We start from the raw sequence: 13,345 nt of genomic DNA, 5'->3' as shown, positions 1-13,345 counted from the left end.
CAGCATGGGAATTTACTTAATGAAGCACATAGCAGCCTTTTTGTGTTTAGGGACAGTAGGCAGCACTTTAGCCTCACGCTTGGGACTATTTTCAGTAGGGATGACACCAACAAAAAGCACAGAGAAAAACCGGTTATTAAAAAGTGGCCCTAAATAGATCAAGAAAATGGGCACTGTTTTTGCTGTGAGACAAGAAGAGGGCCACTGTCCTGGTTAGTTAGCCTCATCTGTTAAGTTGACAAGCAAGGAGTCATCCAAAACCTCGATTGAGGGATTGTCTGGGTCAGACTGGACTGCATCCATGTCTGTGAGAGATTGAATTGATTGATGGTTTATGTGGGAAGGCCCTGCCCACCATGGGCGGCACAATCCCTAGGCAAGCAGTCCTAGGCTGTATAAGAGAACTACAGAAGCACAGGTCAGAATGTGAGCAGCAAGCAGGATCCTTACATGGTTTCGTTTCAAGCTCCTGCTTAAGTTCCCACCCTGACTCCTCTCAATGACAGACTGGGACCTGAAAGGTCCAAACAAACCTTTTCCTCCCAGAAGTTGCTTTTTGGTCAGGAGGTTTTCTCACAGACACAGAATGAAATCCTTTCGTACATGTCCACAAAAAAATGACAGAGTGCTATAACTGACTAGAGTTGCAAATACATTTTAGTGAAGTGTGTGTGCGTGTGTGTGTGTGTATGTGCGTATGTGTGTGCATGCGAGTGCGGATGTGGATGTTTTTGTGTGTGTGAGTATGTGTGTGTGCATGCACATTCAACAGAGATCAACCTTAGCTGTTGTTCCTCAGACCACCTCCATCTGTCTTGTTTCCTGAGACAGGCTATCTTACTGGCATGGAGCTTTCCGAACAGGCTAAGCTGGCCAGGAAGCCCCAGGAATCCATGTGTTCAAACCTCTTCAGGACTGAGAAGTATGAACCGCCATGCCTGCTGCTACTGGTGTTGTTCTGTAGGCTTGCATGGGGTTGAACTCAGGTCCTTGTGCTTGCAAGGCAATACATTGACTGGGTTATTCACCCCAAGATCAAGAAACAGTGAATCCTTAAATAAGGAATCCATGATCAGTGTTCAGTGGCTCGAAGTAATTTCCTCCCTCTCCCCACACTTCCATAAAAAGACCCAATCTCTTTCACAAAGATCCAGAATGCTACAGTTTAGAGAAAACCAGTTATTTGTATGCTAAGACTATATTCACCTATATGCAACTATATTTTATTAAAAGTTATTTCCCACACTTTCTAGCTAGACGTGGACTGGAAGAGAAGAGACAGCCTGTGCCATATTCCCTTTCTTTGATTAGCCTCTGTCCTTGTTATCAAAGGGGAGCTCTGAGCAGTGGGAGCAAGGCCTCAGCCCATTTGGAGTCCACCAGAGCATGGCTTCTGCAGGCAAGGCTCCCCTCCTCTTCCAACCACCCCTCCCCCATTCCCTGCAGGACTCTGCCAGCAGTTCTTAGTCATGTAAGACTGCTGGTGCTCCCATCATGTGGCCACAAGAGCCCTTGGTGTAATGTGGACTGTGGTTGGAGGAGAGAGCTCTCTGGGAAAACACCACCTAAGGGTAACATCTGCCCACTCTGGGCCACACAGAGAAACAAAATCAGGAAGATGCAAATACAGGCTTATAACACTTGAAACCACACGGCCACTCCAATGCAAAACAGCCCCACTCAAGTGTACCTGGGAAATTTCCTTGCAGCCTGAAGTTGAGTAATTAAATGCTAGAACTTCATTTAAAAGAAAAACTTCCTCTGGGGGATATGGTAATTTTCATTTAGAAAAAAAAAAAAAAAAGAGGAATGAGGCCAGCCTGGTGAGAGAGTCAGTCTCACTAGGCTGGTCAGGCTGGTTGGTGACAGGCCACCCCACTGCACTGAGCTCTGCGGCTGGCTACCCTCAAACTGCTTTTCCTGGAGCTGCAAGCATCCACACGGCTTCTTCTCAAAGCTCTCACCATGCAGAAAACACATGGGCCCCAAAGTGGGGCTTAAGCAGGGAGGAATGGAGCCCAGAGGGTCCTGGGCCTGCATCAGCTTCATTGTCAGAGATTTGCTTGCCCTCTGGAAGGCTACCTTACAGGGGCTCTGTCCCCAGATTTCCTGAACCCTGCCTAGATGTCACACTGCACAGACACCTGGCTTCCCAAGGAGGAGCCACACCTTTATCTGAGGAGCACCTCCCTGCTCCATCCTGGCAGCAGCTCAGGAGATGGCAGGAGATATCTCAGAATCCAAGGCCTGTACTTCAGAGTCAGGAAACACAGACAAGCCTGGCCTTCTTGATGTCCACCATCATTCAGAAATAGAGAGCCAATCAGACACACAAAACACACCCTGACCCTTGAAAACCAGACTGGTGTGGGGCAGCTTCAGAGCAGAGGATCCCCAAAACACACCCAGCAGAGGCTGACCCATCTCAGCAGGCCACTGGATATCCTCAGATCCCACGGGCAAGCTCTCTAAGCTGGCTCTCTATGCCTACGGGATGCCATTAGCACAAGTCACAGAGGATGCCTGTAACCACAGAAGAACTGTTTACTTAGAAACAAGCAACCGGCCTACCTAAGTGCACTTAATATTTGTACATGCTCATGTGTGTGTAGAAATTCATATGTATGGAGGCCAGAGATCAATCTTAGATGCTGTAACTCAGGTGCCATGCACTGTATTTGGAGACAGGGCCTCCCACTGGCTTGGAACTTGCCACGGAGGCCAGGCCATCTAGTCAGCAAGCCCCAGGGATCTGCCTCTTTCCATACTTCCCCAGCTCTGGAATTACACGCATGCGTCCCCACATTCAGCTTTTGGGTATGGAACTCATTTCTTCGTGCTTGCTTGACACAAACCTTATTGATTGAGCTATCTCATCAGCGCATGTTGTATGTAACTCTTGAATCTAAGTCACAGACCCACCGGACAGACCTGCGGAATGGATGCCACAAGCTAGTTAGCAAGCAGCTGTGCCGGAGGGGACATGAACAACCTGTTTCCCTAACAACATGTAGAGAAAGTTCTGGAATGAAAACTGCCATGATCTAGCCAGAACCATGTGTACCCTGATTCTCATGGGTACTTTTTGTACCTTATGTGACTGGCTGACATTGCCTGAGGATGACTCTGGAACACAGGGAGAGAGTACTCGCAGGTCTAAGCTTCTGCCTGCTCAGGTGCCTGCTCCACACGGTTTTAAGCCAGCGCAGACTTGGAAAGGAGGCAAAAGAACAGGACATCAATACAGACATCTCTCCTGGTGATTTTTAAGCAGGAAACATGGAAACTTCTGCTGGAAGCCAGCATTTTCCTTCTTGAAGTGACACTGTCTGTGAGGGAAGCACATAGACCATATTCCCTCTAGCCTGGCCAGGCAGGCAGAGCAAATGATCTGAATAACCCCTTACACAGCAGAGAGACCAAGCAAGGAGAGTCATCCAAGCCACTCCCCATGTTTGTGGAAGCACTTCTCATTAATCCCAGCACTGTGCTGTAAGCGGGGAGGTAGAGACAGGAGAATTCCCTGAAGCTCACGGGCCAGGCAGCTTAGATATGCAGCACAGAATAACAAAGAGGTGAACACTCACTCAGAGTTATCTTCTGACCTCCATGTGTGTACCACAGCATGCACATGACAGCTCTCTGTCTCTCTCTCTCTCTGTCTCTGTGTCCCCCCATCTCTCTCTGTCACACACACACACACACACACACACACACACACACACACACACACATATACACAGACATACATACATATACCATACATATAAATATATATATATATCACATATACATATATACCACACATAAAAGTATATACACATATATAAGTACAACATACACCACACATAAATACACATAAAGGTATATGCACATACATATGTATACCACACACACATATACATAAAGATATATATCACTATATATACCACACATATACATAAAGGTATATACATATATGCATATACCACACACATATGCATAAATAAATAAAAATATATATATATATATCTCACATACATCACACATACATACATACATACACACATACATACATACAGGTATATACACACACATACAAACAACACACACATACACCATACATATATACATATACATCTCTCCCCCCACACACACAGACACCATATGTACAGGTATGTACATATACACACATACACTCACACATAAAATACCAACAACTGACCAAGTTCCAGACATTTCCTGATAAGACTGTCTCCTGGGTTTTCCTGCCATCATCTTGGGACAAAGTATTCAGGATAGGTGAAGAGCCAAGTGACAGTATTCTTCTGGTTCCCACCTCAAGCCCCATCCCAGAGAATCCCAGCTGGGTGGCTGGGGTTGAGGCCACAGTGAACACTGTGCCCAACAAACTCCATTCCAGTAGGCCGTGGGGGCCTGGCTGAAGCTGCTGGTGTCTAAGCACTATTGTTACTTCCCCATCTACCCACCTCGCAAGGACAATATGCACAGGGTCCTCAAGGCCTCTAGAGAAACCAAATGACCCGCATTCGATACAAAGGACCTGCCACACCTGCTCAAGGAAATCTTGGTTTCTCTGAAATTCCTGACTGTGAAATATTCCAGGAAATTACAGTGGAGTTACTCCTGAGACTTCAAAGCTGTATCTAAAGACACGAATTAACCCCAGTGCTTAAAGAAAGTACGGGTTATGTGCTCAGGGAAGAAAGATATCTCTGCCATGTGAGAACTGTAGTAATTATCAACTCTATAGCTCAAGATGAACGAATGTCAGCCAGGGCATGGTGTAGCCCAGGGGACGGTATCAGCCAGGAAAGCACACACTCGGATACTGGCGTGCTCTCTAATGCCCACCCATGGTGCAGAGAGCCATGAGGTCGCCATTATTGATTGCTACAGATCTGACTTACCTTCCTGTCCTGGAGTCACAGAAGGCCTGGGCTCCTGGGCACCAGGCAGCATGGAACATCGAAAGGACCAGACTGGCAGTCTTGAAAATGGGAATGGCCGCAATGGAGAGAAGGCGAGGAGAGCAAGTGGAGGTTTCCTGCTGTTAAGTGGTGTATGTAACTAGGGAAGTGGCTTTTCCTCAAAGTGTCAGCAAGCAAGACAAGCCAGAAAGCAGAAGTAAGAGGGTGTGTGTGTGTGGGGGGGGGGGGGTTGCTTGATAATTTCATAGTCAAAATGAAGTTACAGTCAGAAGGCAGGGATCCCAAACAAACACCTGCCAGTGGAGGAGGATCGTGGCGATTCTTGACCAGGACAGTCACACTGATTCTTAGACCTAAGCTACACAGCCTGGCTAAAACTGTGTGCCAAGTTTAGGGTATATCAAATTTTCTTCTCATTATATTACTGTATATCATGTTTGACGATTTACTAATTCTGTAATTCTGTTCATTTTTGTTTAGTTTCCTATTGTTAGCTTCAGAGTTTACCATGTCGCCTCCCTTGACCATCGTGGCTTGGGCTTAATGTACTGTAATTCTTGATAATTCTTATAAAACTTCATTTCCTATAATGAGAGCACATCCTTGCCTAAAACTATAGGTGACTGAGTTGACACAGCTCTCTTTATCTTCTACATCATCGGGGTTTGGGTATGCTGCTCCAGGGCTCGTGTGCTGGGAGCTTGGCTAAGGTGTGGCACATTCGAGTGTCATAACCTTTGAGAGGTGGGTTCTGAGGTACAAGGGAGCGAGTTCACTGAGGCACCAGCCTTGGAAAAGACTAATGGCTATCTCAGAGGACTAAGTTAAGTCTCAGTAAACTGAGTTAGTTACATTCACAGTGAATTGATATCAAGCAAGGTCATCCTACCAATTTGGTCCCATCCACAGCCATGATTCATCACAGCCTTCCACCATGTGGTGCCATCTGCCAGGATGTCATGCAATGTAAGGGGCTCACCTGATGTGGCAGCCTGAACTTGGGCTTTTAAGCCCTAAACTGCTAGCCAAACTAAACTCCCTTTCTTTATAAAGCACTCAGTCTCAAGGATTTTGTTATAGCAGTGGGCCTAGTGTTCAGGATTTCTTTCTAAGCACTACCTTTAGCATCATTTGAAAAATGTTGGTATACCATATTTTATTTTTTAAAAAATATCATTATTTTATGTATATGAGCATTTTCCTACATATGTGTATGTGTATCATGCATGTGTTCAGTACCTATGGATGTCAGAAGAGGACAGCTGATACCTTGAGAATGGAGTTACAGACAGTGTGAGCTGTCAGTGGGGTGCTGGGAATTGAACACAGGTCCTCTGCAAGAGCAACAAATGCTCCTGGCTGTTGAGCTAATCCTCCAGTGCCTTGAATTCTCATCTGTATGCTAGGTAAAATATTTCAAGAGTTCTTTTGAGACTTTTATCAACTCACAGGTTATATAAAAGCCCATTATTCGCTTTCCAGATTTTTTTTTGTTATGGATATATGGTTTGATTTTGTTGTGTTCTAAAAAACAATTTACGCAGCTTTTTAAATGTAAGCTTAATGGGTTTTCTAAGCAGGTACTTTATTTTGGTAAATATTCCTTGAGTGCTTGAGAGGAATGCCTATTTTGGTTGTTGGAGTCAATGTCTCACAAGTGTCAGGTTGATTGACAGTGTTGCTCTAGCCTCGTCATGGCTATTAATTTTCTATTTGAGCTATCAGTTATAGTAAGAGAGAAACTGGCATTCCAGACCACAATAGTGTCTTTGTCCTTTTCTGTCTTCCATTTTGTCAGGGTTTCCCTTATGCATTTTGCTGTCCTGCTGATCTGTGTATACATGGCTAGGTTGCTATGTCTCCTTGGGTGTCTGACTCTTTTGTTATTATGTAACTGTTTCGCAGACTCCTCTCCAATGTAGAGGTTTTTGTCCCATAAGTAACACAGAAAGTAAGGAAGGTTCTGAAAGGAAGAATCCATTAGGGAATTCCCAGCTGGAGTGTAGCGCTAACCATGTGCTTTGTCCTGTGCAGAAGGATGTAGGTGCTTTTCATAGTTATTGCTTGCTTCCTCCCTGACCTCTTTCTCAGATCTTTACAATAAGATCCTAGTGAGGTGTGTGTATTAACGACAGCTTTTTACTGCCTTCATCTCCTGATGTTGGGGGTGCTATCCAACCCAGTACTGACCAACCTCTAGAAAGTGAAACATTTCGCATGTAACAAACCAATCCAAAATCTACCTTGAACCAGTTCCTTTATCAGGCTGCCGTATGCCAACCTTTTAGTCCCCTGCCATGACCACTCAACAGAAACAGGCAACCAGGGAAGGCTGTCCTCTCTCCAATGCCTGGCATCAATGAGTTAACAGATGCCCCAAGAGGGTAACTGAGCTGAGACTTTAAGACCACGGTTGCCTTTTAAGGAAAAAAAGAGTCAAGTATGAAAAGACACTGGGGATCAGGCAACTGAAGAGGGTGTGTGTGTGTGTGTGTGTGTGTGTGTGTGTGTGTGTAAGACCAGAGAAGAAATGGCCTCAGAAGACAGGACAAATATTGAGGGTACAGGGAACACACAAGAGATGGCTTGAGAAAAATGAGACAGAACTTAATGAGTTCAGAATTCCAAAGGAAGACACTTAAAGGCCAAGAAGAACCAAGGTAAGTAACCCTGATATCCCCCTCCTAAAACATAGAAGTAAATAAACATATTTGCCTTAGAAGTTCATTATCAGAAACCAAAGAGGCCTCATCTCTAGGGGTTAAAGGGACATCTTAACCCCAAGAATAAAGAAAAAGCAAATGACCTGATCTCAGCTGAAACCAGAACTAACCCTACCTCTGGGCATGCATCTCCGGGATTTGAAGTCATCTGTGGAAGAGACATTTGCATGTCTGCTGTTTACTGAGATGCTACTCACAATAGCCAAGAGGGAGAACCAAGCTGAGGGCCCACCAATGGCTTAAGGATGGATGAGCAGATAAAGCAATATGGTAGGCATAGACTGTGGAGTACTATGTAGGCGTGAAGAGGGAGTGAACTACCATTCATAAAAACAAACGCATGGATCTTTCGGACATGAAGTGAGGCTGGCACAGAGACACAAGCTGTATTTCATATGGATGCTGTGGAACTATCTCCTCAGAACTGAAGCATTGCCTCCTGGAGGGAGGCTCACAAAGCTTAAGGGAAGGAGACTGGGGAAAGGAGACTCTTCTGTGGGGCTGAGGGCAAGTTGGGCAGGAAGGTCCAGGGATGCAGCCTTGGTGAGCTGTTGATTGGAGCAGCTGCATCCAAGCCACCTGTGCTCCTACTGTCACAAACACACACAAACACACGCACACACACACACACACACACACACACACACACAGCTCCCATAATGGCAATAAATTCACTAATTCACCAAGTGTGATGGTTTGAATATGCTTGACCCAGAGAATGGCACTACTAGGAGGTATGGCCTCATTGAAGTAGGTGTGGCCTTCTTGGAGGAAGTGTGTCACTGTGGGCGTGGGCTTTAAGACCCTTGTCCTAGCTTCCAGGAAGACAGTCTTCTCCTAGTGGCCTTCAGATGAAGATGTAGAACTCTCTCTCAGCTCCTCCTGCACCATGCCTGCCTGGATGCTGCCATGCTCCTGCCTTGATGATAATGGACAGAATCTCTGAACCTATAAACCAGTCTCGATGAAATGTTGTCCTTATAAGAGCTGCTTTGGTCATGGTGTCTGTTCACAGCAGTAAAACCCTAAGACACCAAGCTAGACTTGGTGCAAATGGTGTCTTTGGGGTGAGCAGACATTTGCTCACATCTCCCTGAGAGAGTAATGAAACAGAAGTGAAGTACAGAACTCTGAAACTCAAAGAAACAAAGGATCTGCAGCTGTGTGAGCCCTTAGCATTGTGCAGAACATGCCTGTTGTCATAGTTACTTTCCTATTGCTGTAAAGGCAACTTAGAAAGGAAACCATGCCCAGTTATCAGGGCTTTCAGTTCCAGGAGTCAGAGTTTGAGACATTATGGTGGGGAAGAGGAAAACAGGCAGGCATGGCACTGGAGGAGTAGCTGAGAGCTTACATTTAGATCCACATGCAGAGAGACACATTTATGTTGCATACAGACACACACACACACACACACAGAGAGAGAGAGAGAGAGAGAGAGAGAGAGAGAGAGAGAGAGAGAGAAACAAGGTGACACCCAATCCTTCCAAAATAGTTCCACCAACTACAGATGAAGTCTTCAAACATATGAGCCTATGGAGCCTGCTCTCACTCAAACCAACACACACACATTTTCACACAGGCTTTATCCATCACTAGATTACCTATGATACTGGGCTGGAGAGATGGCTCAGCGGTTAAGAGCGCCTACTGCTCTTCCAGAGGTCCTGAGTTCAATTTCCAGCAACCACATGGTGGCTCACAACCATCTGTAATGAGATCTGATGTCCTTCCCTGGTGTGTCTGAAGACAGCAACAGTGTGCTCACATAGATTACCTACGATACATAACACATAGTGAATGTTGTATAAATACACTGTACTGTCAGGGAACCAGGGCATGAAGGACAGTGTGCACACAGGACAGAAGCTGAGGTGTCTTTGAATACTTTGTGTCTGAGGCTGGGTCAATCTTCAGGAAGCTGTGGCTGTGGGGGCTCCATATGCACAGAACCACCCTCACTATTTAAGGTGAGGAGGTGAGAATTTACAGTTTGTCAGAGGCTGTGTTCTCATCTGTAAGACTTCAGCAAGACAACCACTGGGACCAGTTCAGTTTTCGTTATGACTCATAAGTAGCATGCCACTGAGTGGACCACACTGGTGTGTGTGTGTGTGTGTGTGTGTGTGTGTGTGTGTGTGTAAGAGAGAGAGAGATGGGAGGCTGCTGTGCTAAGGTAGCAAGAGTTAGGCCCCTAGGTCCTCTCTGCTAAGGACATTAGATCTCTTTAAGAGGAGTGACTTAGCTTTAATTGTCAACCTGACACAGACGGGAGTCCCATGACAGGAGAACCTCAATGACTTCTCTCAGTGATGGGAATAGGTGTAAACTGAAATAGACCCTTTCCTCCTCTGAGTTGTATTTGGCCATGGTATTTGTCAAGACAATTGAAAAATAAAAAATAAAAAAACAAACAAAAAAATGGCACTGGGGACACTGTTCCTACAATAGAAACCTGACAAGTACTACCCATGACATACATACACTGTGAGCGACAGCATTCACAGCCAGGCAAGGCTAGCAAAACTCCTCCCAGACTCCCCACCCACCCACAAAGCCTCTGGATGTGAGGCCAGGGTCAGGTCTATCTTAGGGTCTAACAGTCCTTTCACCCTAGAAATGCTAATCTACACTGACATAGTCACAAGCTACAAGGCTCTTAGAAATTGGGTAACATGGTTCAGAATTGAGCCATCAAGTTTGTTTAAGTTAGTTGGAATGTACATGGCTATATGCCACGTGTTGAACACCATGACTGGGGAGCTAGAGAGAAGCCTCCTGAGCCCACCTGGGCTGTACGCAAGCCCACTCTGAGACTAATGGGAAGAGAGGCCATGATTGGCACTGTATACACACAACCCTAAGGGCCAGTCTGTGAGCTCTACATATCTCTCCCTTCCACAAGTTTCTTCCATTAAGACGAAACTTGGAGGCTGTAGATTTTCTTTTTTATTAAAAGGATGGTACATTCTGTTCCAAATATCTGCAGGTCTGATAGATGAGAGACTGATAGATAAATAGGTACACCAATGAGTGTATAGATGGGCTGGAGAGATTGCTCAGTCAGCAAAATCCCCCCCACCCCCCAATGAATGAGCCAGGTTTTAGCATTTTTTTAACATGAGATTTTGGGGCCTGGTGGTCCACACTTATAACCTCAGTTCTGGGGAGGGAAAGAGGGAAAAACAGGAGGATTTCTGGGTCTCACTGGCCAGGTAGTCCAGTCTACATGTTGGGCTCCCGATGATTAAACAGGACTAGGGTGAAGAGATGACTCAATGGCTCAGAACACTTGCTGCTCTTGCTTCTGGTTCAGTTCCCGGCACCCATATCAGGTGGTTCTCAGGCACCTGAAATTCCAGTTTCAGGGGATCCAATCCCCTTCCCTGGTTTCCACGGGCACCTCCATGCCTGTGTGTATATACATACACTCAGAAACACAAGCATCTGAAATGAAACCTTAACAACAACAACCCCAAGGCAGATGGCGTTTGAGGAATGACAGTGAAGGTTGATCTCTAGTTTCTACACATCCTCGCAAATGCCTGCATCATGAATGTACACACACACACACACACACACACACACACACACACACACACACACACAGTACACCTGAGAGACTGGACAGAGGCTCCAGAAAAAGGAGATTCAGCATCATTTTGCAGATGAGATAACATGAACCTAAGAAACTGAAGAGAAATGGTGGAGTCAGGATCCCAGGAGCGTCTGTCAACTATGCTGTTCCGAGGACCCTCGGAAACCACCATTTCCGAATTGGCCAGGTGCTGATCAAAGCCACAGTCTCAAAAGGTGTGTGGGACAAGTCCTGGTGCTTTCTGTTGCGAGGGCAGCAGTGCAATAGACACCCTTGGAGCTGAGCAAGTGACCACACACACCGCCGGCATATGGCCTACACGAGAGCAGCCTTCTCGTCACCTTCTGCCGCAGCCTGAAAGGTCCAGACGTCAAGCCACAGTCACCCAGAGACCATAGCCCGAGCTCTCAACCAAAAGAAAGGCAGCTTGAGTCCTCGTGAGAAAAACAAAATGACCAGGTCACAGGAACAGGCATGGGGCCAATGCTATGATCCCACAGAACTGGGGCCGACTAAGAAACACGTGAGAAAATTATCAGGAAGATGGAAATTGTGCTGAGAGACTTGTGGGTGAGTAGTACTCGTGGGTGCACACTTTCCCTCCCCGAGACTTATTTTATGTGTATTCATCTCTTGCTAGTGTGTCAGCTGGCTGACAATAGACTCACATTCTCAAACACTCAAACACCCTGAAAATTTCAAGACTGGCAGATTTTTATGAATGCAAAGGAAGGAAGGAAAATGTCTGCATGATCTCTCTACTGTGATCTCTCTCCTGCTCCCTCTCATACATACATACATACATACATACATACAAACACATACACACAAACTAACAATACACAAAACAGCCATTATACCCAGCACTCTCACAAATTCCTGTGCAGTTGAAATTCCTTAGCTCTCAAGACTGTCTGGGCTAGTCATCCCATGAACTGTTCTAAAACAGTTCCTTTCCCATTGCTGCAGATAGAATGGGGCAGAAGGCCACACCCCAGACTTCTCTGAAGCTCAAGCTGGACCTGTGTAACACGAGCCCAGGTCCATTAAACAACAAACAAACAAACCAAACCAAACAAAAAACAAACAAAAAACCCTTTGAGTCTGCTTGACCTTGAGCAACCCTCAACCTTTGGAGACTTCGGTCCTTGCTTAGAGACAGAATTTGCCCAACTGTTGTGACAAATGTCATGTTTCAAAATTAGTTTCCTTCCTGTTCTCATTTGCCGTCCATCCTTCCACTGAAACCGTGTACTATCATCATCATCACCATCATCATCATCATCATGCTTTTGACCTTGTAAGATCTACAAACTTACAGAAAAAAGTGGAATGACAATGGCTGTCATCACGTCCTTCAGATGAGTTTCTGCTTGCTATACCTTACCCTTCTCCTGTTTCCCATATTGATTCAAAAACAGTTTTGCAGAGTTTGTATTTACAGCCTATGATATTCACCTCCGAATTAAAAAGACTGAGGGGAAGGCCAGGCCTGGGTTCCCAGAGATCCCACCATTCCCTCTCTCAGATAGTAGAGCATTGGCGATGGGTGAATACATTTATTTAGAATGTAGATGCCTAACTGCTACATTGAAGGCAAAACAAACAAACAAAATCCTACAAAACATGATTCAAAATATATTCAAATAGAAGAAACCACAGAAATTCTATTGCAACTAAGAAGTAACCACAGAAATTAAAAGTTTATGTGAAACGGCCCGGCAATTATGACAACGGGTTATGGTGATACCATGTATCTATTCAATGGCTTGTCAAAGGGCAAAGCAGAAAACAGTGAGCACCAAGACAGAGTTAGTCAACAAACTCCTCAAGGGATTTCTTCCTGCAGTTCTTAACATATGTGCAGCCAGACTGAAGAGCCTCTAAGACTGGAGCAAGACGGAAAGCAGTTTCAGGAGGGGGGGGGTAAGAAGAAGAGGAAGAGGAGGAGGAGGAGAAGGAGAAAGAGAAGGAGAAGGAGACGGAGATGACAAAGAAGAAGAAGGAGAAGGAGAAGGAGAAGGAGAAGGAGAAGGAGAAGGAGAAGGAGAAGGAGAAGGAGAAGGAGAAGGAGAAGGAGAAGGAGAAGGAGA

The 13,345-nt window shown here is 45.5% G+C and overlaps 1 protein-coding gene across 2 annotated transcripts in view; it reads right to left on the bottom strand.

The window, feature by feature from the left end:
* The window catches only part of Syk (spleen associated tyrosine kinase), a 64,989-nt gene that overhangs the window by 46,376 nt on the left and 5,268 nt on the right, over positions 1–13,345 (bottom strand). Inside the window, exon 1 of one of the 2 annotated variants that reach the window (XM_021180327.2) lies at positions 4,911–5,106. The exons of the other annotated variant lie outside the window; for it this stretch is intronic. The gene's annotated coding sequence lies outside the window, so the exon portion shown is untranslated. Of the gene's footprint in view, positions 1–4,910; positions 5,107–13,345 lie in introns of those variants that run through there. 2 annotated transcript variants of the gene reach the window in all.

This window comes from Mus caroli, chromosome 13, assembly GCF_900094665.2.
Source record: "Mus caroli chromosome 13, CAROLI_EIJ_v1.1, whole genome shotgun sequence".
In the NCBI taxonomy this organism is placed as follows: domain Eukaryota; kingdom Metazoa; phylum Chordata; class Mammalia; order Rodentia; family Muridae; genus Mus; species Mus caroli.
Note: the sequence above shows the minus strand (reverse complement) of the source record. Positions and strands in the feature narration are given on the sequence as shown.